Genomic DNA, 22,026 nt, shown 5'->3' with positions numbered 1-22,026 from the left:
CCCCTCTTTCTGCCCTCTTGGGACTAACCCAGAGCTGAGATTTAGACAATGCAGTCAAAGGCGCTAACATCTTTACATAAAATAAAACTCGAGCTATACCATCTAACCCCATAATTGTATTCACATTAAGGTTCTGTAATATGTTATGCACCTCCATTTCATTTACCTCAGTTCCTATATAAGCCTTTGCCTCTCTTGTTACTGCAATATCTCCACATGGATGTTATACCCTCTGTAAAATGTTCACTTAGTAATTGTACTATTGACTAATTCAGTTACCTCCCTACCATATGCATTCATTAAAATCATTCTACCATAAACATACTTCCTCTTACTTGCAGCATATCAAACTGTTTAGAATTATCTTTGGCCTGCACTGCTAATTTCCTTTCATACTCTGCTTTTGCCTTTCTTACCACACTAGTTACCTTTCTGGCCTGTGTCATGTACTGTTCATGTGCTTGCAGGTCACCTTTCTCCTTAAATTCCCTCCACAATTGTTTCTTTTTTTTTTTTTTGCAGCTCCAGCTTGATGATGATATTCATCCATTTAACTCCCACTTGATTTACTCTCCTGACTCTAGGTATGCAGTCTGCCAGTACCTCCCTAAAACACTCCTTTACCACTGCCCATGCACTATCAACATCTGGTCCTTGTAGTTTTACATGTCATGGCAGCAATCCAAACAATCTCCTAAGTTTATCATATTTACCAGTCCTGTAATTCCACATATACCCTCTCTTAACTGAAAAATTCCGCACATTTAGCCACCTCCCAGGTCAAGACCATATCATATGATCTTTTACCAGTTGGCAGCAACATGGTCATATTTGTAATAGGCAAATTCTCAGATGCAATAACTAGATCTACAACTCTCAAACCCCTAGTACATCCTCTGTCCAAAAAGAAACCGAACTTTTGAAAAGTTCGGTTTCAAAAATAATTTTTGAATAATTTCAAAAATAAAACACAGGCTATTCTATTCTCCATTCTTTCGTTCAACACTTTTACTCTCTCTTTCAATCCTATCTGCCATTACATCATAGATATTTTCACACCTATTCTCGGTTCTATTCACCACTTCAATCTCACAACCTGACATGCTTTTAACCCTCACTTTCACAGCATTTTCAGCACAGTTTTCCAGTTTCACTTCCAAACTAAATTTCATTTGTCTCCGTTAATGCATACATCTTGCAGACATTGAATTATATGAAGTTTCTTTGGTTAAATTCTTTAAACAATAATCCTTTGGACAACATTGTTCTGCTTCGCATTAGTGCCATATGCTATGCTACATAACTTACCATGCAAAATGACTATACTGACTATATTTAAAACAAAACTTTTAACTTAAATCTAATTATTAACTCCACAATACAGTCTAATTCTAACAAAATTTTTAAGTAATATTGCTATTTTTTTTAGAACTAAACAACTTAGCTTTCCAAACACAGTCCTATTACCATATACCACCTGACGGCATGCAAAATTACATGGTTAGTCAAAAAAGTAAGATGAATGGAGTGCTATCATTCAGCAAAGCTGTGGATCAGATTCGTGCTGATTGAAGGTAAGACATTTATGTAAAGGAGAAAGAGGGTGGGTGATAGAACAGAATCCTGAGGCACTCATGCTTTGGCGGCAAAACTCGAAGAAAGAGTGCCATTCACAACGACATGTAGCGAATGGCCAGTTGACACCCTATTATATCAGTTTTGCTAATTCTGTTGTCTATTTCCATATTTAATTTGCCATCTAAACTAAAAATTATGCCTAAATAGTTAAAATGTTTTACATTTTCTACAGGTTCTCCATTGAAGATAAAGTTGATGTTTTCAATGTTCCTGCATGTATTCTTCTGGCCTGTTTAAACAGCTTGTTCTGTTGGATAAAGAATGTTCTAGATGGGACTCAAATCCAAGTATTTTCAACTAATCAGCATTATTATCATCATCAACTGTGCTATAGAGGCTTTTAATTGAACAGCCAATACTAATTAATCAGAATTTGCATATTTGTGTGTATATAAAAATTATATGATTTGTCTACTAAATCATATATGAATTTTTCTTTTTTTTAAACAGGTACTCCTCAGTGAAAGTTTGGCATTGCTTATTTCAAGAATATTTCTTTTAAAGTAGATTAACTAATCTAAGTGATTGCAATTAACTGAAAAAAAAAACAACAACTAAAATCTGCCTTCTGATTTCGCTTTACTTTTTTATTAATTTCATTCTATGCTCAAGTTTTTCTCATCTGTTATCTTCACGAAGCATTTTTACATCTAGTATAATTTTTTTTTTTTTTGATATATTGCATTTATCTATGTTGCTTTCAAAGCAAAAACAATATATAAAAAATTCAGTATAGGTCATCTTATAACTGATATTTCTGATAGTGGCTATTATGATGTAAAGAGAAGCAGGAAATATTTGGGATCTACTGTATATGTAGCTATAAGATGATAATTGAAGTTAAGAAAAAAAATTGATGAAAATATGAAACTATGAATTCGGTGATGGAAAACATTGTCAAATGATCATCTAGTTCCCACAGTAACATATACTATGCAGCAGGGGTAGGTTAGATGCATGTACTGTATTCTAATAAGATTTTGCTTTTGTATTATGTTAATTATTTATTTAAATAACACAAAAACAATATTTATATACTGATATAATATTTACAGTTAATAAATGTATTCATTAGTAAGCATACAGATTTTTTCATTTAAATCCTAATGAAACTTACAGGCATGACAATTATATGAACTACAACACATGAAATCAAAGACTGGTATAAATAAACAATTTTACTGATCACCTGAGACAGGAAGACTCTGCTCATAAATAGGGCAACCATTTTTTACTTATACCAATCCAGGATATAAAAATTTCCCGATGAAGAAAAAATGAAAAACCCTTAATCCATTGCATAGAAAAATGAAAATTAATTGCTGAATTTCTTCAGCTAATACATATTTTCAAATATCATTGAGAACAAAGAAGCATTTGATAAAAAGCTTTGTCTGGAGTGTGATCCTCTATGATCAGAGACATGGACCCTTCAAAAAAAAAAAGACAAATCAAGACTTCTAGCATTTGAGATGTGGTGTCGGCACTGAATGATCAAGATCGCATTGACAGAAAGAACAAATGAAGAGGTATTAAGAGTGACAGAAGACGAAAAAATAAAAAAGAGAAATAACATGACAGGACACTACTAAGACATTCGGATTGGATTACAAATTTGACTGAAAAAGACCCGGTAGAGGGGGACCAAGAACAAAACACATAAATGACATCAAAAATTGACAAAAGTTACCAAACATTCAAACTAACAGCACAAAACACTATCTACAGCCCATGCTACGCACCAACAATAGGCAGAGGAGAGAAGACTGTGTTTTCTGGCAACTCTTTTGTTGAAATATTTTCTTGCAAAATTAATGTCTCCTCCACATCTTTCCAGTCAACTGCACTTTTTAATGTAACCCATTTGAAGTGCTTCAGCTCACCAAACTACTTTCTATACACAACTGGCATAGACGTATACAAAAACGTACAATAATGCAGTTGTTGCAGAGGATATAGCCTTGATACATAGGACATAGAGACCTGATGCAGAGGACATAGTGGAATTGTTCAATGAACACTTTATTGGAGTATTTCATCCTAGAAGAATCAGTTTAAATGCTAGAGGGATAGGGCTGGTTCAAGGTTTAGAGGTACAGGAGGAGAGTGTGTTTCAGATACTGAGTACTCTGGATGTCAGTAAGGCTTTGGGACTGGATAGTATTTCACCACGAGTTTTAAGAGAATGTGCTAGGGAACTGACAGTGCCTTTAACCTGGCTTTTCAATGAAAGTCTGGCTTTGGCAAAGGTGCCCAGGGAATGGAAGGAAGGTAAGATAGTGCCATTGCATAAGGGTGGTAACAGATTGGAATGTCTAATTATAGGCCAGTCTGTGTGTCATCAGTAGTTAATATCTTGGAGAAAGTAGTGAGGGACCGTATACAGCATTGGGCAGATGAGGGTAATGTTATCTGTGAGAGTCAACATGAATTTGTGAAAGGGCCCTCTTGCTAGCCTTTTATAATAAAGTTACAAGAACATTAGATGAGGGAAAGGCATATACTGCAATTTTCTTAGCCTTAGCAAAGGCATTTGACAGGGTGCCACATGATAAGCTGATATTTAAGTTGCAGCACATGGGTCTGGATGTCAGATTGGTCAACTGGATTCAGGATTGGCTGTCTGATAGGTATCAGAGAGTTGTGTATGGTGGAGCAGTTTCAAGGAGACAGAGGGTTACAAGTGGGGTCCCACAGGGCTCAGTACTAGGACCTATATTGTTTAACCTTTATATCAATGACATTGCCAGTGGATTGCAAGGGGATATTCAGTTGTTTGCAGATGATGCGAAGCTGGGAAGGATTATTAGTAACAGTGCAGATGTGGTAGCCCTGCAAGAGGATTTGAATAAGCTAGATAGATGGGCAAATGAATGGGGGTGTCAGTTTAATGCAGCAAAATGTAGGGTCTTGAGGTTTGGGAAACATCGATGGGATGTTGCATACTCTATGGGAGGAGTTACACTGGAGGAAGTAGGGGAGACAAGAGATCTGGGATTGATGATTGATAGAAACCTGAAATTTAGGGGACATATTGCAAAGGTGGTGAAGGTAACACAGAGGATTGCTGCAATTATGAGAAGGACACTGACCTGCAGAGGTAAAAGGGTTATCATTCTGTTGTATAAGTCTCTGATCAGACTACACTTAGACTATTGTTCTCAGATTTGGTCCCCAGGATTTGAAGGGATAAATTAACTGTGGAAAGGATACAAAGACGGAGGACAAAGATGGTTTCAGGACTGTACAAGGATAGTTATGAGGATAGGCTAAGGGAATGTGGACTGCAGAGTTTGGTGGATAGAAGAAGGAGAGGTGATATGATTGAGACTTTTAAACTGTTGAGAGGTGGTTACAGGGTTGACACTGGGGAGTTCTTTTGCTTGGTTGAACAGCAGGAAGGAGTGATGACAAGAGGCCATCCCTGGAAGTTACGAAAGGAAACTGTGAGCAAGAGGGTGAGGAGTAGTTTCTTTGCGTGGAGGGTGGTTGAGCTGTGGAATGCATTGCCTGATGGAGTGGTGAGGGCGAGAACGGTCAATGAGTTTAAGGAGTGGTATGATAGAACTTTGTGTTTCTTGGGGGGGGGGGACCTCCCACGATGAGTCTTTTGACTCCATGGAGGCCTGAATAATAATAATAATAAAAACCATTTCTTTTGTATAATGCCATTATTTACAATTTGATGTCGCGTAGAATTTAAGGTTGGTGGAACAAATTCATAAAAAAAAATTTTCTTTATGTTTAATCAAATTGTTGTTTAGTTGATTAATTGTCCTATTAACAATGTGAATATAAGAAAGCATTTAAGTGATGCTGTAAGTAACACTATTTTCCTTTTTCTCTTCTAGAAATAGGCATTTGCCTGTTTTAGCTTCACTGGTGTTTCCATCTTGCAGCTGGCCTTTCTCTCTCTTTCTTTGGTCCATATCTATCCACCTCTTTTGATAGTAGCTGGTATCTTTTTGCCTTTTGAAAAATATTGTTACTAATAGGTGATATGACTTCATTCAAAGGACAAATTATATTTGTATGAAAAATATCATAATCATAAACACTATTTTTTGGGATGTGCCAGCGAATTGCCAAACACATGAACAATGTAGTAATTTTCATATGAGATTATTAAAAAAAAAAAAAAAAAAAAATCTGGAATCTTAAAAAATGGGAATATTTTCAACATCTGGGATGCTTTCCAGTAGATTTAGTAATACAGGACAATGTGCTAGAATCTGGGACAGTTGGTCACCCTGCTCATAAATAACAGTAAAGAAAATACCTGCTGTGATTTCTATGCCCACATTATATTCAAGTAACAAGTGAGAAGCTGTCAGCAGTAAGTGTAAAGTTTGTGGAATATGGCAAGCATAGCCAAAATAAATATTTTGGGGATCGTCTTATATGTCCAGTTGCCTTGTATGACAATATACACTATCTGCCAATAATTGTCCAGACACTTTAGAAATTTACAACTGATACTACCAGGTGAACCTAATATCGGGTATGTCCACCTTTGGCTTTGATCACCTCCTGCACTCTTTGCGGGAGGCTTTCCACCTACGTGCAGCAGACATCAGATGGAATTTGTCTCCATTCCTCCATCAAAGCAGCACTGAGTTCAGTGACAGATCGAGGACGTGCTGCACTAGACCTCATTTGTCACTCCAATTCATCCCACACTGTTTGATGGGGTCGAGGTCAGTACTCTGCACCGGTCAGGGTAATCGTTTAACACCCCATCTCTTCATACCATTCCATAACAGCTGCAGCTTTGTGGGGCATTGTTATCTTGATAGTAACACGGGTCTCTTCCATAAAAACTCCAGTGTAGGCAGCACCTGATTATCCAGAATATCAAGGTACTGTCTTCATGGAACCATGGATAACGACCAGAGGTCCCACTCCAAACCAGCTGAATGCACCCCAAACCATTACTCCTCCACCACTACTTTACTATGGGTACAACACTCTATGGTAACTAGGCTGCCTTCACATCCATGTGTCCATCAGACTGCAGAAAGGAGAAACCCTTGATTCATTGCTCCAGAGTACCATTTTCCACTGGTCAATTGTTCAGTTCACACGCTTTTTGCAAGCCAGAAAAAGCTGCCTTGTTTGTTGTTGTGATGTCTGGCTTGTGTGCTGCTGCTCTTCTGTGGAAACCCAGTAAATAGAGTTCTTTTCATACAGTATTAGTGCTCTGGAACTCATCATGAGTTCCAGAGCACTAAGACTTCGACTGATGAAAAGACTTCGACTGATGAAAAAGTGGGCAATGTTAAAAAACAGAGTGCAATTAATGGTAAAGTGGCAAGTAAGGTTGACAGCAAACTGATTGCAGCTGGTTTTTGTGTGCCACCTGTTTTAATACCCTCCTATCCCTGTCAGTCATTTTCAGCAGCTGCCCTGGGTGTTTTCCTGCCCTAGTGATGCAAAGAGTCTCAATTTGTTGATCATATTGCCAACCAATGCTTTTGGATGCTCCAGTTGAACGGCAATGGCACATATGGACATACCACCAATGTGACAGCCCACAATGACACCTCTCGAAATCACTGAATTCACGTAGTGTTGCTATACTACCTGCATTCAACTACTACGATGAAATACTGCTTCCTACTATCTGTACACCAGTTTTATGTTATTAACAAACCTGGAATGTTTCATAACTTCAAATAACAGGGGTGCTCAGACAATTATTGGTAGATAACGTATATGATAGGTGTTCCACTTTGTGTGTAAAACAGCTATAAAGCATCATAACTAACACAGCAGTTGAAGAATGGGAGAATGTTCAGATAGTGTGTAGAAGTGATAGCAAGAAAAGACTTCGACTGATGAAAAAGTGGGCAATGTTAAAAAACAGAGTGCAATTAATGGTAAAGTGGCAAGTAAGGTTGACAGCAAACGAGTGTGTATGACTAATGATAAAATAGCGAGAGTGAATGATAGCAAAAAAGGTCACAAGATTTGAAAGCTGAGTTGGTGAAGATGAGGCAGATATGGAGAATTGAAATGAAGAGAATTGGAGATATTTATGGAAGAATGAAGATGAAAAACAAACGATGTCGATATGAAAAGGTACCGAAAGACCCATGCATACTATTATATGACAATTCGATTATAAGCGGTAAATGAGAAAATACATAAGGTTTGTTTTTTTGGGAGGTAAAATAAATAGTTATTGAGGCGAATGATATTAGGAGTAAGCAAGTAAAGGAGTTGATAGCAGTAGGCAAAAATGACTTGACTGGAAACAATGAGAATGTAAGATTGGATATCAGGAGGTTGTTGAGAAGAATAAAAGATAATAATGTAATAGGAAAGGTAGTGTTTCCCAGTTATAACAGTGATGAGATGAGGCAGAGAGTAAGAATTATGAATGATATGTTAGCAGAAATGTGTGAAGAGAAAAGAATGAAGTTTGTTAATGTGTGGAATGAGTTGAAGGAGGAATCGAACTGTGTAAAAGTGATGGACTGCATTTGAATGGTTTGATGTGAGTCATTTGGAGAAACTGCTGCCGGGAGGGAGAGTAATGAGTACAAAGAATGAATCTGAGTGAGTAAGAAGTAATGTGAAATAGTGGGAGAGTAAAGGAGAGAATGAAGTGGTATTTATGAATGAAGAAGTGGGTAGCATGACTATAGAGAATGAGAGAACAAGTGTGGAAGACAAACTGATAATCAAACTAAAGTGGATCAGACTGGATAGAAGACTAGTGCAATGGATTGGAGACTGGCTGTCTGATAGGTATCAACAAGTTAATACCTATCAGACAGGTATTAACTTGTTGATACCTATCAGACAGGTAGGTATCAACAAGTTGTGTATGGGGGAGCAATATCCCAAAAGAGGTGTCAGTAGTGGTGTGCCTCAGGGATCTGTTTAAGGGCTATTGCTGTTTAACTTGTATGTTAATGATATTGGAAAAAATTTAAATGGGGTCATACAGTTGTTTGCAGATGATGCAAAGTTGATGAATTATGATATGTAGGACAGATGTTGTGGCCTTACAAGAAGACTTGAATAGATTGAGTGAGTGAGCACAGGAGTGGGGGATGCCAGTTTGTTCAATGTTGTGAAGTGTAAGGTTTTAAAATTTGGAAAACAAAGATGGGAAGTAAATTTACTCTTGGTGGGGATATATTGTTGGAGGTGGAGAAAATAAGAGATCTTAGAGTGATGGTGAATAAGAATCTAACTGAAATTTAGAGGCCACATTACTAAAGTTGTGAGAACAAAATAACGAAATATGGCAATGATGCAGAGGACGATGACCCATAGAAATAAGGAGATTCTGGTTCCATTGTATAAGTCTCTGATTAGGCCACATATTGGCTACTGTTCAAAAATTTGGTCACCTGGTTTTCAGAAGGATGAAGAGATGTTGGATAAGGTCCAGAGGCAATTGACCAAAATAGTTTCTGATCTCTGGAATGTTGAATATGAAGAAAGTTGAGATGATGCAATTTGCAGTCTAGTGGATAGGAGGAAGAGGAGTGACATTTTCATAAAATGGTGGAAGATTGGGAGAGAACAAGGTCATCCCTGGAAGATGTATAAGGAGGGTCTGAGCATGGGAGTGATAAACAGGTTCTTTGCATGGAGAGTTGTGAATGATTGGAATGTACTGCCTGAGAGCATGATGTCTACAGAGGAAAGAATTCGAATGTACTTAAGGCATGGTATGATGAGCTGTGTGTATGACAAAAGTGACCTCCTAGATGAGTCTGTGACTCCATGGGGTCTTAGGATGATGATGATGATGATGATGATATTATTATTATGTGAATCCCACAATGAAAGTATGTTAGCCTACAGAATCATCTTTGGGATTTTCCTGACATTAAAAGGTCAGGTTAGCTTTTGAGCATGTTTAGAAGATGTTTAGTAGTGTGTACTGATGGTTATCAATACTATAATTTGTGGTGCAGTGGTGCCTCGCAATTCGATGTCCCACAATTTGACAATTGGATTTTGCGGGCCGGGTCATGCGTGTGCATGGAATTGTGTGATGTCATTTCTTGTTGGGCTGCGTTGGTGTTTGCTCGTGTTGTTTGTGCTAATTTTCAATTCTGCATTTTTCAGAAAGTAAAAATTTTGTGTATCTGCAGTTATTATTTTTGAGAAGTGAACAGAGGAATAATTCAGGAAAGAAGCACACTTGGTTGAGCATAGAGAAGAAGAAGAAAGAAATTGTAGATAAAGTGCAGAAAGGTAGAACAATTACAGATGTAGCTCAAGAGTATGGCCTTCCTAGGTCAACTGTGGCAAGAGAGAGAGAGAGAGAAGTTTATGGGTGCTAGAGTGTCTGCTGGTGTAATGAAGATTTCTGAAGAATAGATCTTCAATCAATGAAGGGATGAAAAAGCTGCTTATCACCTGGATTAGAGAAAGACAGAAGAGAGATCCAGTAATTCAGGCAATGATCTGTGAGAAGGCTAGGTTAATTTTTGAAGAATTAAGAAAACTCCAGGATGTATCTCAGATCAAAATGAGGAATTCAAAGCAAGTCGAGGCTGGTTTCACCGATTCCAAGGTAGAACAGGCATCCATAGTGTTCTCACACGGGGGGGAGAATGCTGCTAGTGCAGATAAAGAGGCTGCAGAAAAGTTTGTGAAAAAATCTGAAGATTTAATCAGGAAGGAAGGCTACCTGCTACAGCAAATTTTTAGCGGGAATGAAACTGGGTTATTTTGGAAGCACTTGCCGAATTGAATTTACATCACGCAAGAAGAAGCGAAGCTCCCAGGACATAAGCCTATGCAAGATAGGTTTACCTTGTTATTGGCAGCAAATGCAAGCAGAGACTTTAAACTAAAGTCACTTCTGGTCTACCACTCAAAAAATCCTCGGTGCTTTGGGAAGAAAATCATTAAATCCAAACTGCCAGTGATGTGGAAATCCAATGCAAAAGCTTGGGTAGACCAGCAAGTTTTCAAAGATTGGATTTTTGAGGTGTTTGCCCCAAGCGTGAAGTTCCTCACTGACAACAATTTGCCTTTGAAAGCACTGCTGATCCTTGACAATGCTAGTGCCCACCCTCAAGACTTAGAGGACATTCTTCAAATTGATTTTGATTTCAAAGTCCAGTTCTTGCCTCCAAACATGTCACTGATCCAATCCATGGATCAAGAAGTGATTGCGTGTTTTAAAAAACTTTACACCAAGGCTTTGTTCTCATAGCTTTTCAATGTGACTCACTCTTCTGACAAGACACTGAAGGACTTCTGGAAGACTAAGTTCAACATTCTCCACGGCATTTCCTTTATTAAAACTGCCTAGGATGTAGTGACACAGAGAACCCTTCGTGCATCGTGGAACAAACTCGTTCCTAATTTTTCTCAGGATGACAACAGTGCAGACCAAGCAGCTGAAGAATCAGAAGCAGCCATGCGAGAGATCATTTCGACGGTGGAGAATCTCGATATAGAAGAGGTTGATGAGGCTGATGTAGAAGAGCTTGTGGAGGATCACGATGACGAACTGACAGTGAATGAACTCAGAGCACTCAGTGAACAGCAAACAAAGGAAAGAGAAAGAGGAATTTCACCTGAAGAAGAGGATAGCAGGAAAAAAGGGTCGATGCCAACAGCTGCCTTTAAAGAATTTTATTCCATTAGGAGAAGCTACAGTCTGTTTGTTTGGAATGGCACCCCAATACTGCTGATGTGAATGGAATGACAGACTTGTTCAACAACACCATCATGCATCACTTCAAAACCATCTTGAAAAAGAGAGAGAGAGAGTCCACCCTTGATCAGTTCCTCATCCCTGTTCAAGCAAAGAGGAGACAAGAAGAGGTAGAACAGGATAAAAAAAGACTCCCTTCCAACATTTAAGGCTCAATAGATTATATGTATTGTGTATACCATAGTGTATTTTGTAATTTAGTGTGTTATACAACAGTAAAATACGTAAAGTAAAATAAAGTAAATAATATGGTGTATTTCTCTCCCACTCCCCATTAGGAGTGGGATGGGGGTCCAACAACGAATTAATCTATTTTCCATAGACTTATATGGGAAATATTGTCCCGCAATTTGACATTAGTTCACAGGCGAATTATGTCGAATTGCGAGGCACCACTGTACTGGTCTAGGTTTTTTGTGTCCAAGTGGTAATGCTGAGGTAATAGTTTACAAAAGACACCGGCCTCTGATAACTTGAAATCAACTAAACTACATAACTTATATAAATGTCATAATGGCATGACATTTATAAAAGTCATGTGGATGGTAGGAAAAGCAACTAATTTAAAAAAAGAGTGAGGAACTGATGTTATTAATTGATTTTCATTGTCTTTGATGTCTGAAACTGTGTTTTCTTTTTTGTAAAGTTATTATTATTATTATTATTACTATTATTAGTAATAATAGTAATAGGAGTAATATGGTTGTACTGATGTGTTTTGGTGTTTGTAATGATGGTATGTTGGTTGCTATCTATTTTTGTACATCTTGTTTGTTAGTTTTTTTGAAAACCTTAGGAAAAGAAGACAGAGGATAAGAGATTGGTTCAATGAGTCTGGGGTTGAAATGTATATTGGTATTGAATGCAGCTGCTATGTTCATATAACAGTATAGGAAAGTGGAGGGAAAATAGCAGTCAATTTTGAGGAGCATATAGAAGAAATTATGGAAACACTTATAGAAGAGATATACTGCAGCAACAATTGTCTCAATGGGAAAGCAATTGGAGAGAGTTAGTGGTGTAGAAGTATTTATTTCCTTAAGAGGTGATAAGTTGGTTTCACTGACTTGAAATGTCAGGTTGGTTCTCACGGTCGACAGACCAGATACGTTTGGATTTTTTTTGTTCCCTTGCATTCATCACCTAACTGGCTAGCATGAAAACCTTTGTTAAGCAAACATCAAAGATCAAAACGTAAGTTCCCATAGGCTTCTTGTTATGAAACAGGGCTGTGTTCCTGGAAATAGTTTGCACTCTATAATATAAACTACTTGTGTATTCTTTAAGACTTTGCTTATAGCAGAATGAATCAAATGAAACAAAAAATTTCTTGCTTCTATTCTAATGTTATACTTTCTGCTTCTTTAAGGATTTTTTATTCTTAGATTTGCTTTACCTTACTTTCTAGGTATATTAATTGGAATAATTATTGCACTATAAATAATTTAAACTAAATTGACTGTAAATAAAGAGAGACATATAGCATCAGTCTGCTTTAACAATGGACTTCCACTCCACACATGTATGAAGGTGATCCACGCACAGTGACTCAATGATTTTTTATTATTTTTTATTTTTTTTTAACACAAATAGCCATAGTATTCATCAATCAATATGAGGCTAATCTTCTTGAATGACAGGCTGTCTCAAGTAGAGTGATGTAGGCAAATATGAGAATGGAGGAACTGGACAATGAGACTTATTTGTGCCTATGGTCCCACAGAAGGTCCCACTAAGGTAGAATTGAAGGAATTTTTTGAGGCTTTAGAGAAAGCAACTGACAACTAGCTAAAGAAAAGTCATGGGAGGACTTTGGCAAGAACATAGAAAATAAATATCAAGAAGGTAAGATATTCTGGAGGTTGTTGAAGAAGCTTAGAAATGGAGGAAAGAGTGCTGTAAAAGGAGTTAGAGATGATAAAGGTGACATGAAAACAGGAGAAAAAGATATCCTTGAAGTATGGAGTAATTACTTCGAAAAATTGCTAAATGAAAAAAGCAGCGATGACAGCACAGTGGTAAAAAACAGTGACCAGGCACAGTCAGGAATATATATCCATACTTGAAGTAGAAAAAGCCATCAAAGGCTTGAAATGTGGAAAGGCAGTAGGAGTAGATGATATTCGACCAGAAATGCTGAAGTATGGTGATATAAAAGTCTTACAGTGGCTGCACTGCATAGTTCAGAATGCCTGGGCAGAGGGACGAATTTCCGTTGATTGGAGTAGAGCTCTCATAGTACCCATAAAAAGGGAAATAAAACTGAATGTGAGAATTACAGAGGTATTTCCCTAGTGAGTGTTCCTGGTAATCTTTATGCAAGTATACTAGAGAAACAGTTGAGAAGAATTGTGGAAGAAAAGCTTGGTGAAGAACAAGCTGGATTCAGGCCAAATAGAGGCAGTCAGGATCAGATCTTCACTTTACGACAAACAGTTGTGAAGTCATGGGAATATAACAAAGATCTGTATTTAAGTTTTGTCGATCTGGAAAAGGCATATAACAAGGTGCCAAGAGAGAAGCTATTCAATACGCTACAGTTATATGGTTGTCAATGGGGCATTATATCAAGCAATACTTAATCTTTATTTGAGTTGTAAGTCAGCAGTTGGAATTGAAGGAAGTACAGGAAGATGGTTTAATGTTAAATCTGGTGCGAGACAGGAATGTACATTATCACCTCTATCATTCATTATTTATATGGATCACATTATGAAGGAAAGTGATATTAAACATGATATCAAAATTGGAGATGGTAATATCTTCCTTAATGCAGACGATGTTATACTTCTAAATACGTCCGCTACAAGGCTGTAAGATTCCCTGACTAAATTAAATAACTGTCATAATAGATATGGTATGAAGGTCTGCATTAAAAAGACAAAGACAATGAAAATAAGTAGAATTGTTGAAAATGTCAACTGTGTTGTGAACGGAGAACCTGTGGAACAAATAAAACATTTCAGCTACTTAGGCATAATTTTTAATGAAGATGGTAAATTAAATATGGAAATAGACAACAGAATCAACAAAGCTGGTATGGTAAGAAGTCAATTGAATAAATTCATATGGAATAAGAGAGAAATTAGTTGGAACACTAAATTAGCTGTATACAAGACAGTGTTCAAACCAATTTTAACTTATGGATCTGAGAGCTGGGTCAGAAGTAAAACACTTGACCAAAGACCAGAGACCACAGATATGAGAGTCCTGAGAAAGATTAGAGGCTTGAACAGATGGCATCAATGGCAATATCATATTAAATTAAAAACGAGGATATTAGAAAAGAACTTGACATTGTCAGCATCCAGGAATGCCTTAGGAGAGCTAATCTCAGGTGGTATGGTCACTTAAACAGAATGGGCGAGGAAAGATTAGCAAAACAAGTGTTCTCTGCCAGGTTGGCAGAAAACGACCCAGAGGAAGACCAAGATATAGGTGGATTGATACGGTACCAAGTGCCTTAGATGATAGAAATATAAGGTCTGATAATGTTGGAGTCTTGGCAAGTAACAGACTGATTTGGAGGAAAATTGCAGATAGGAAGTTAGTAATGATGTAAATTTTTCATGTAGTACTATCATATCCTGTAAACCCTTTGAGGGTACATGGCAGGAATTTGATGATGATGAGAAGGCAAAAATCAAGCTCTGCTATGTATTAAAGAAATTCTACTAACATTTTTCTTGATGTCAGAATTAAATTTCCCAAGAAGTATAACAGAATTTACTGAATGTAATGCATTTTAGCTACAGAGTTGTATCTAATAGAATAATAAAGTTGATTTTTTTCTTTTCTTTTCTTTTTTTTTTTTGTTACTGAAGGTTATATTATATGAAAAATACTAAGGAGAGGTTATAATAAATTAGGATAATGTAGTTACTTGCCTTAAGAAAAATTAATGGAAATTATAGGTGTGAGGGGATTTTGACCCAGGGTAACAGATGGCAATGCTGTATCCAATGATGTTTTAACTGAGGCTCCGCTATTGCTATTACCCAGCTATGACTAGAGCTTTTAGCTCAATAACACCCCATCCACCCATTTTCTTCATTAGTCCAACAAAAATGGGACTTGTGTTTTAAGCACCTCCATAGTGCAATTGGAAGAACAACGGTACCTTGTGCTCTTCGATTAGAAAAGGCCTAAGTTCGATTCTCGTCGTGAAGGGAAGAATCTTTTTCAATTGAAGGTGAGTTAGCCGATCTCATATGGAGGTAGCGGGGATTTTTTCTCCCAGAAACTTGGGTTTTTCATCCTGCATTCAGACAAATTGACCCTTCAAAACACACAATTTACAGACAAAAAATACTAGCTGTGGTGGTGGGCAGTAGATGCTGTTGATGTAGGTGATTGGTAGTAGGGGTCCTGTATAGTAGTGGAGACGGAGAGTTGTACAGTAGGTCTCCTCCCACGATGAGTCTTCAGACTCCTTGGAGATGTCACGAATAATAATAATAATAATTATTATTTTTGCTGGCCTGGTTGGCCAAGTGGTTATCGTATAGTACATATCGAGAGAAACTGAACAGATAAAAATGTAATTGGTGTTAGTAATAATAAAATAAACATATATGTGCACTGATATAAGAAAATATCACGTAGTACTGAGAATTGGCTATTAAGGACAAGACTGACCGACATAGACGACAGATAAGTACAGCATATGCGCAACAACAACATTAGTATGAATATACGTGATAGGAATAAAAATAATCGAAATGGTGCAGCAGAACGTTTAGAAAGGGAAAAGGGCTGCAGGTTCGAATCCCGCCATGGGCATGGATGTTTGTGTGCTAGTGGTGGTGGTGGGCAGTAGATGGCATTAATGTAGATGATGATGGTAGTTGTAGTTCGTTGTAGTTGGTGTTTCTGCTGAGACAGAATTGTAGAGTAGGTGAACTCCCTCGATGAGTCTTTGGACTCCGTGGAAGTGCACATAATAATAATAATTATAAGTTAGTGCATAACAAATTGTGGTTTGAAGAAGAAAAAGGAACACTGGAATAATTAAGTGTTTTATTAATGTAATCCTAAGGTTGAAGATTACAAGTAATAAGAGTCAAACTGACATGGAAAAATAAAATAACTTTTAGATTGATTTTCATTTTATTGAGATGTTCGTAGTACTTATGATTCCTGAAATTTACAGAAATAATTATGATATAAACTATGCTCATCAAGTGATAATATGTTTGTAGTACTTATGATTCCTGAAATTTACAGAAATAATTACTTATATAAACATATGCTCATCAAGTGATAATATATGAAAGGTAGTGTAGTAGAATTGCAATGAATATATTTTTACTGTGTGAAAATATTGGAAAGAGAAAAAAAAATACATTATATTTGTGATAAATAGGAAGTACCTGAAATGAAAATTATCATGTAATTGGATGTAAAACATACAATCTTATTGTTTTAATACTGACCATATTGTAATGCATACAAACATCTTACATTCTTGGCCTACCAGTTTCGCTAGCAAACTATCTAGCTTTTTCAAGGCATTGATGGAAAAGCATAAAAAAACTAGTAAATGCAAATTGAAAGGAACATAAAAACGTTGTAAACAATCTAGTAGCTAAGGTAACACATTCGCATGACAGAGACTGAAAGGACTTATTGTTCTTATTCATTATCATGCATGCATGTTTGTTGTAAACGTGTAATGTGATTACTGGCTAGCTGTAGTTCAGATGGATTTAGAGAGAGGATCAGGTTTTTCCACGAACTGTTCAGAATAGTACCCTGATTTCTGTTGAGGTCTCTGACGGTTATTAACACTATTGTGGCTTCCTTAAATAAACGATGTCTGTAGTCGTCATCCAAATGTGGCATGGAGCTGTTTTGCCACTCTATCGTGTGGTTAGATGTACAGAAATGATGTGCTAAGCCGGAAGAAATACTTCTGTTGTGGTTTACATCACCAACATGTTCTTTTTGTCTGATCTCTAAACTCCATGAAGTTTGTCCGATGTAGGCAAGACCACAGGAGCAAAGAATGTAATATACTCCTGGATATTTGTAGAATGGCACCTTATCTTTTGGGGATCCTAAAACCTCTCTGATGCTGGTGGTTGGTTTGAAGACCACTCTGATGTTGTAGGCCCTTAGTATTCTGGCTATTTGATAAGAAATTGATCTGATGAAAGGGATCATTACAGTAGAAATGTGCTGGGAGCTTGGTTCTTCTTGTCTGGGGTTGTCACCGTATAGATATTTTTTGATGATGTTCAGAGGATATCCATTTTGTGATTATGTGTTGGCTATTAGTGAGAGTTCAGTCTGCGTATCCTCCTCTTCTGATATAAACTTTCGGGCTCTATTTTTCAACATGTGGATAATGCTCAGTTTGTGTGTCCTGTGATGGTTTGAAGTATAATGAAGATATCTTCCAGTGTCTGTAGGCTTTCTATAAATAGATAATTTGACACTATTTGATTGTCTCTTTATCAAGATGTCTAAAAAATGCAGTTGGCTATCGTTTTCCTCTTCCAGAGTGAATTTTATCTTGTTATGTATTGAGCTGATTTTATTCACAAACGATTTTAGGTTTTCTAAGCTGTCTTGCCATATAATGAAAATATCATTTACATATCTCTACCATATAGATGGTCTAGGGGAGATTGTGGAGAGAATTTCTTTTTCAAGTTTTTCCATGAAGAGGTCTGCACAAGATGGTGATAGTGGGCTTCCCATTGCTAGGCCTTCTAATTGTTGGTATATAGTGTTGTAAACCTTGAGAAATTAGACTGAAGGCAGTGTCTAAACATCTGTGTGATGTCTACAGGAAAGAGGTCTTGAATGATGTTTATTACCTCTTCTACTGGTATACTGGTGAAAAGGGATACAACATCTAGAATGGCTAGCATGTCTGTTGGTGCAATCTTAATGGCTTGGAGTTTATTTACAAAGTGCTGACTATTCTTGATATAGGATTCTGTTGATCTTATTTTATTATTTAATAAGTTTGCAAGATGCTTGGCCAAAAGGTAAGTTGGGGATGACCTTTCAGCAACGATTGGACCAAGAGGTATATCCTTTTTATGTATTTTAGGTGTCCCATATAGTCTGGGAGTGATGGGATGTGAGGATTTTATTGAGATGGGCTTTCTCTTCACTTCTTCTGGCCAAATGTTACAATTTCTGATTAGTTGGTTTGTTTCATTATGATTTTTTATGGTGGGGTCTCTGTCTAGGATCTTATAGGTAGAGTTGTCTGATAGTAATACGTTTAACTTATCATGATAGTCTTTAGAGTTCAGGATAACTGTTGAATTTCCCTTATCAGTCTTTGTAATGATGATATCTTTGTTTTTCTTCAAGTTGAGGATTGCCTTTCTATCATAAACGTGTTGAGAATCTGTTGTTTGACTTTGGCTAGGATTATGGTACTTTTGAATCTAATAGTGTTGGCTACGTTTTGCAGTAGTGGATATAGGCCTTTTTCAATTTCACACATAATTGAATTTTATAATTGAATGTAGTTATATTAATTTAGTTAACAGCAATCCAAGACTGATGGTGAGTGCATTTCTCCAAACAGGTGCTATTACCACAATTGACATTACTGGATGTGATATATGTCATGTTACTGTAAGTCACATGGGTCTGTCAGTTTTTGAATTATCAGAGCGTAATGTTTTTATCAAACTTGTATCTATGTTGATCTTACCGAACTTTTAAAAATGTCAGGTTAGTTTTTTCCAAGTGCTGGAAGACAGAAGTATATGGTAGAGTATACTGGTGGTTAGGATTTGTGGTACTGGAATGAGTTTTTTGTCCTATTGATCTTACAAAATTTGAAAATGGTAACATTTGGAGCATCCATTTTCATATACTAACATAATTGTAGATATATCATATTTTATGTGACCTTGTATATAGCAAACCTTTGGTATGAGAGTATGAATATTTTGCATTCTCTTAAGTGATAGCTATCATTCTCATTATGAAACTTATATAAGTAAAAATATCTTTAATACTGATTTTTTTTAAGGAAAATTTACTTTTTTTTTTTTTTGCCTTCATTTTCTTTCTTGGGGAATTTTATTTCTTACTTAATAAAAGTCAAAGTATTTTTTGGCACTTTTAGTCAAAAACTGTTAAAGTAAACTGACCCCTCCCCTCACAACCTTTTATAATCTGTTTTACACAAGCATTTAATGGCAGAATCTTTGCAATGTCTTTATATTGCAAATATTCTTCAGACTTATATCCAGAGAATTCCAATGTAATTGCTTCTAATGTAATGTTGCAAAATAAATATACCTTCCTGGAGACTGTACATCATTCATTCTCTAATACAAAAAATCTGCTGCCTTTGTAAACAAAAGGCTATTTAAAATAGCCTCATAAAATCTCCTATAAACAATTCAGCATATATTATGTATACAAGTGAGGAATTCAATGGACATCTCACAATACTTGTAATGTTATTTTGGCCACCATGTTAGTGGCATTAAACTGAAAATTAAACTGACCCCCTCCCTTCACAACCTTTTATTGATCTGTTTTACACAAGCATTTAATGATTCCATTGAGGAATCATTAAATCATTCCTCGATGGAATTTAAAATTCCATTGAGGAATTCAATGGACATCTCACAATACTTGTAATGTTATTTTGGCCACCATGTTGGTGGCATTAAACTGAAAATTAAACTGACCCCTCCCCTCACAACCTTTTATAATCATAACAGAAAAGAAAAATGGAGGATCCCTAAGACAAATCAGATGATTTTTTATAAAGAAACTTTGGTATTTATACTTTGAGGAATTAACGGTTTTCAAATATATCTTATAAGTATACCTTATAAACAAGTTATGTCAATTTATTTGATGGTATTAATTCACAAAACAGAATAATAAGAAAATAATTAATATTTATTTAATTTATTTGCTGATATTTTGCTGGTATTATATATAGCATCTTCTCTGAAAAGCCTCTTAGCTCAGTCATTATAGACTAAGCCCTTTGGTCAGAAAGACCTGAGTTCGTTTCCCATCTATGACATGAGGGACCTTCACCTTGTCTCTTCCGACAAAAGATGAGTTAGCTGGCCTCATACAGAGGCAGGGAGTTTTTTTCACCTGGAAACTCTGGCATTGAAGAGACAGTGCAGAGGCAAACAATTAAGACTGTCTCAGGAATCTAGAATACTGAGTACGTGGAAAGATTTAGAGGACAGGGTCTTTGGGGCTTGGTGACAAGGAGAAGGATAGGATAATAGGTGATGCAAGAGTGAGAGGTCATCTTTGGAAGCTGTACAAAGATTGCCAGAGTGGGTAACATTTTTCTTGTTATTCCTTTACTGGAATTTACTGTTTTCTTAATAGTAGTATATTATTAAGACAACTGACGCTTCACAGTAAATATACTGCAAAATAAATTTCACATGATGATGATGTGATTTAATTAGTATAAATTTCATGTGTTGTGACATCCACTTGCATTGTTAAAACAATGGTTTATGGAAATGTTAGATACCATTTGCTAAAAAGATAGGAAAAGTAATGGATCAGTTTAGTGCACATAAAAATAAAAATTTATAAAAGAATGCCAAGCTTTGCAATTAATATCAAGACTTCGAATCAGAATGAACTTTTGCATTATTTAATTATTATGATGGACACTTAAATAATCAAATTTCAAATTACTAGAGACTAAAAGAAGATATCAAACCATATGCACAAATAATTAATTTGTCATAATTCGATTACATGAGACATACGCTGAACTATTACAAAGTTAAGCAAGAGAGATATACATAAATAGTAATTTGAAATTTGATTACTGGATCACTAACAATTAAACAAACTTACGTTACAGCAAACACGCACTCGTAGAATATGGGGTAACTAAAGCATCCCGTGTTTTATTTTAGAAAACAAATCTGAATACTCTTTCAGATTAAACACAACACACCGTTAATAACACATATGACACAACCAACTGTTTAATGTAGCTGTGTCTAAATTGCATCCAAGAAGAGACGCCATCTACCGACATAAATAAGTTAAAATTCTCTGGATCTTAGAGATAAGTTTATGGAAGTTTTTTCACTTGGCTATGCTACTAATTATATATTTAGTTTTATCCAAGTGTAAGCAAACAAAGTTTGCGCCTGAAGTACTTTCAGGACTGGGGCAACTCGTGGCAAAGATGGTATAAGTTCTCATCACTTGCCTTAGTATCCCATAATGCAAAGCACATCTCCTTGCGGACATGCATAATTCTATGCATTAAGGCAGTGTTTCTCAAACTTCAGATATCCGTGAACCCCATTCCTAAATTTTTATTATTACCAAGTACCCCCCTTATCAAAATAATAATAATAAATCAATAAATAAAATAAAAAAGTATATTTCGTTGTAAATGTCTATTTTATTTGAATTTAGATGTACACGTAAACAAAAAAATATGCTTCATTTTTAATAGAACCAAACTAATTCATATAATTACTTTATCGTACGCTTTTCGCGTTGTTTCAGGCTCGCAATGTACGTTCGTTTACGAACTTGAACGAAGATTCATGAGTGATCGCCCACGAATTTGCAAACTATTCAAATGAAGCAGTTATCACAATTCGAGTAGGAGAATTCATACATAATGTGTAATTTATTGAAATATATATATATATATATATATATATATATATATATATATATATATATATATATAT

At 36.1% G+C, this 22,026-nt stretch overlaps 1 protein-coding gene across 1 annotated transcript in view; it reads right to left on the bottom strand.

Moving 5' to 3' along the window:
- LOC150100088 (ras-related protein Rab-30-like) overlaps window positions 1-21,295 on the bottom strand; it is a 61,012-nt gene extending 39,717 nt beyond the window's left edge. Inside the window, exon 1 of the mRNA XM_090403210.1 lies at window positions 21,167-21,295. The gene's annotated coding sequence lies outside the window, so the exon portion shown is untranslated. The remainder of the gene's footprint in view (window positions 1-21,166) is intronic.
- Window positions 21,296-22,026: the final 731 nt, after the last annotated feature.

This window comes from Typopeltis vanoorti, chromosome 13 (genome assembly GCF_054136105.1).
Source record: "Typopeltis vanoorti isolate ZY-2024b chromosome 13, IOZ_Tvanoo_1.0, whole genome shotgun sequence".
Taxonomy (NCBI): Eukaryota; Metazoa; Arthropoda; class Arachnida; order Uropygi; family Thelyphonidae; genus Typopeltis; species Typopeltis vanoorti.
The sequence above is the reverse complement of the archived record's forward strand: the minus strand, read 5'-3'. Positions and strand labels throughout refer to the sequence as shown.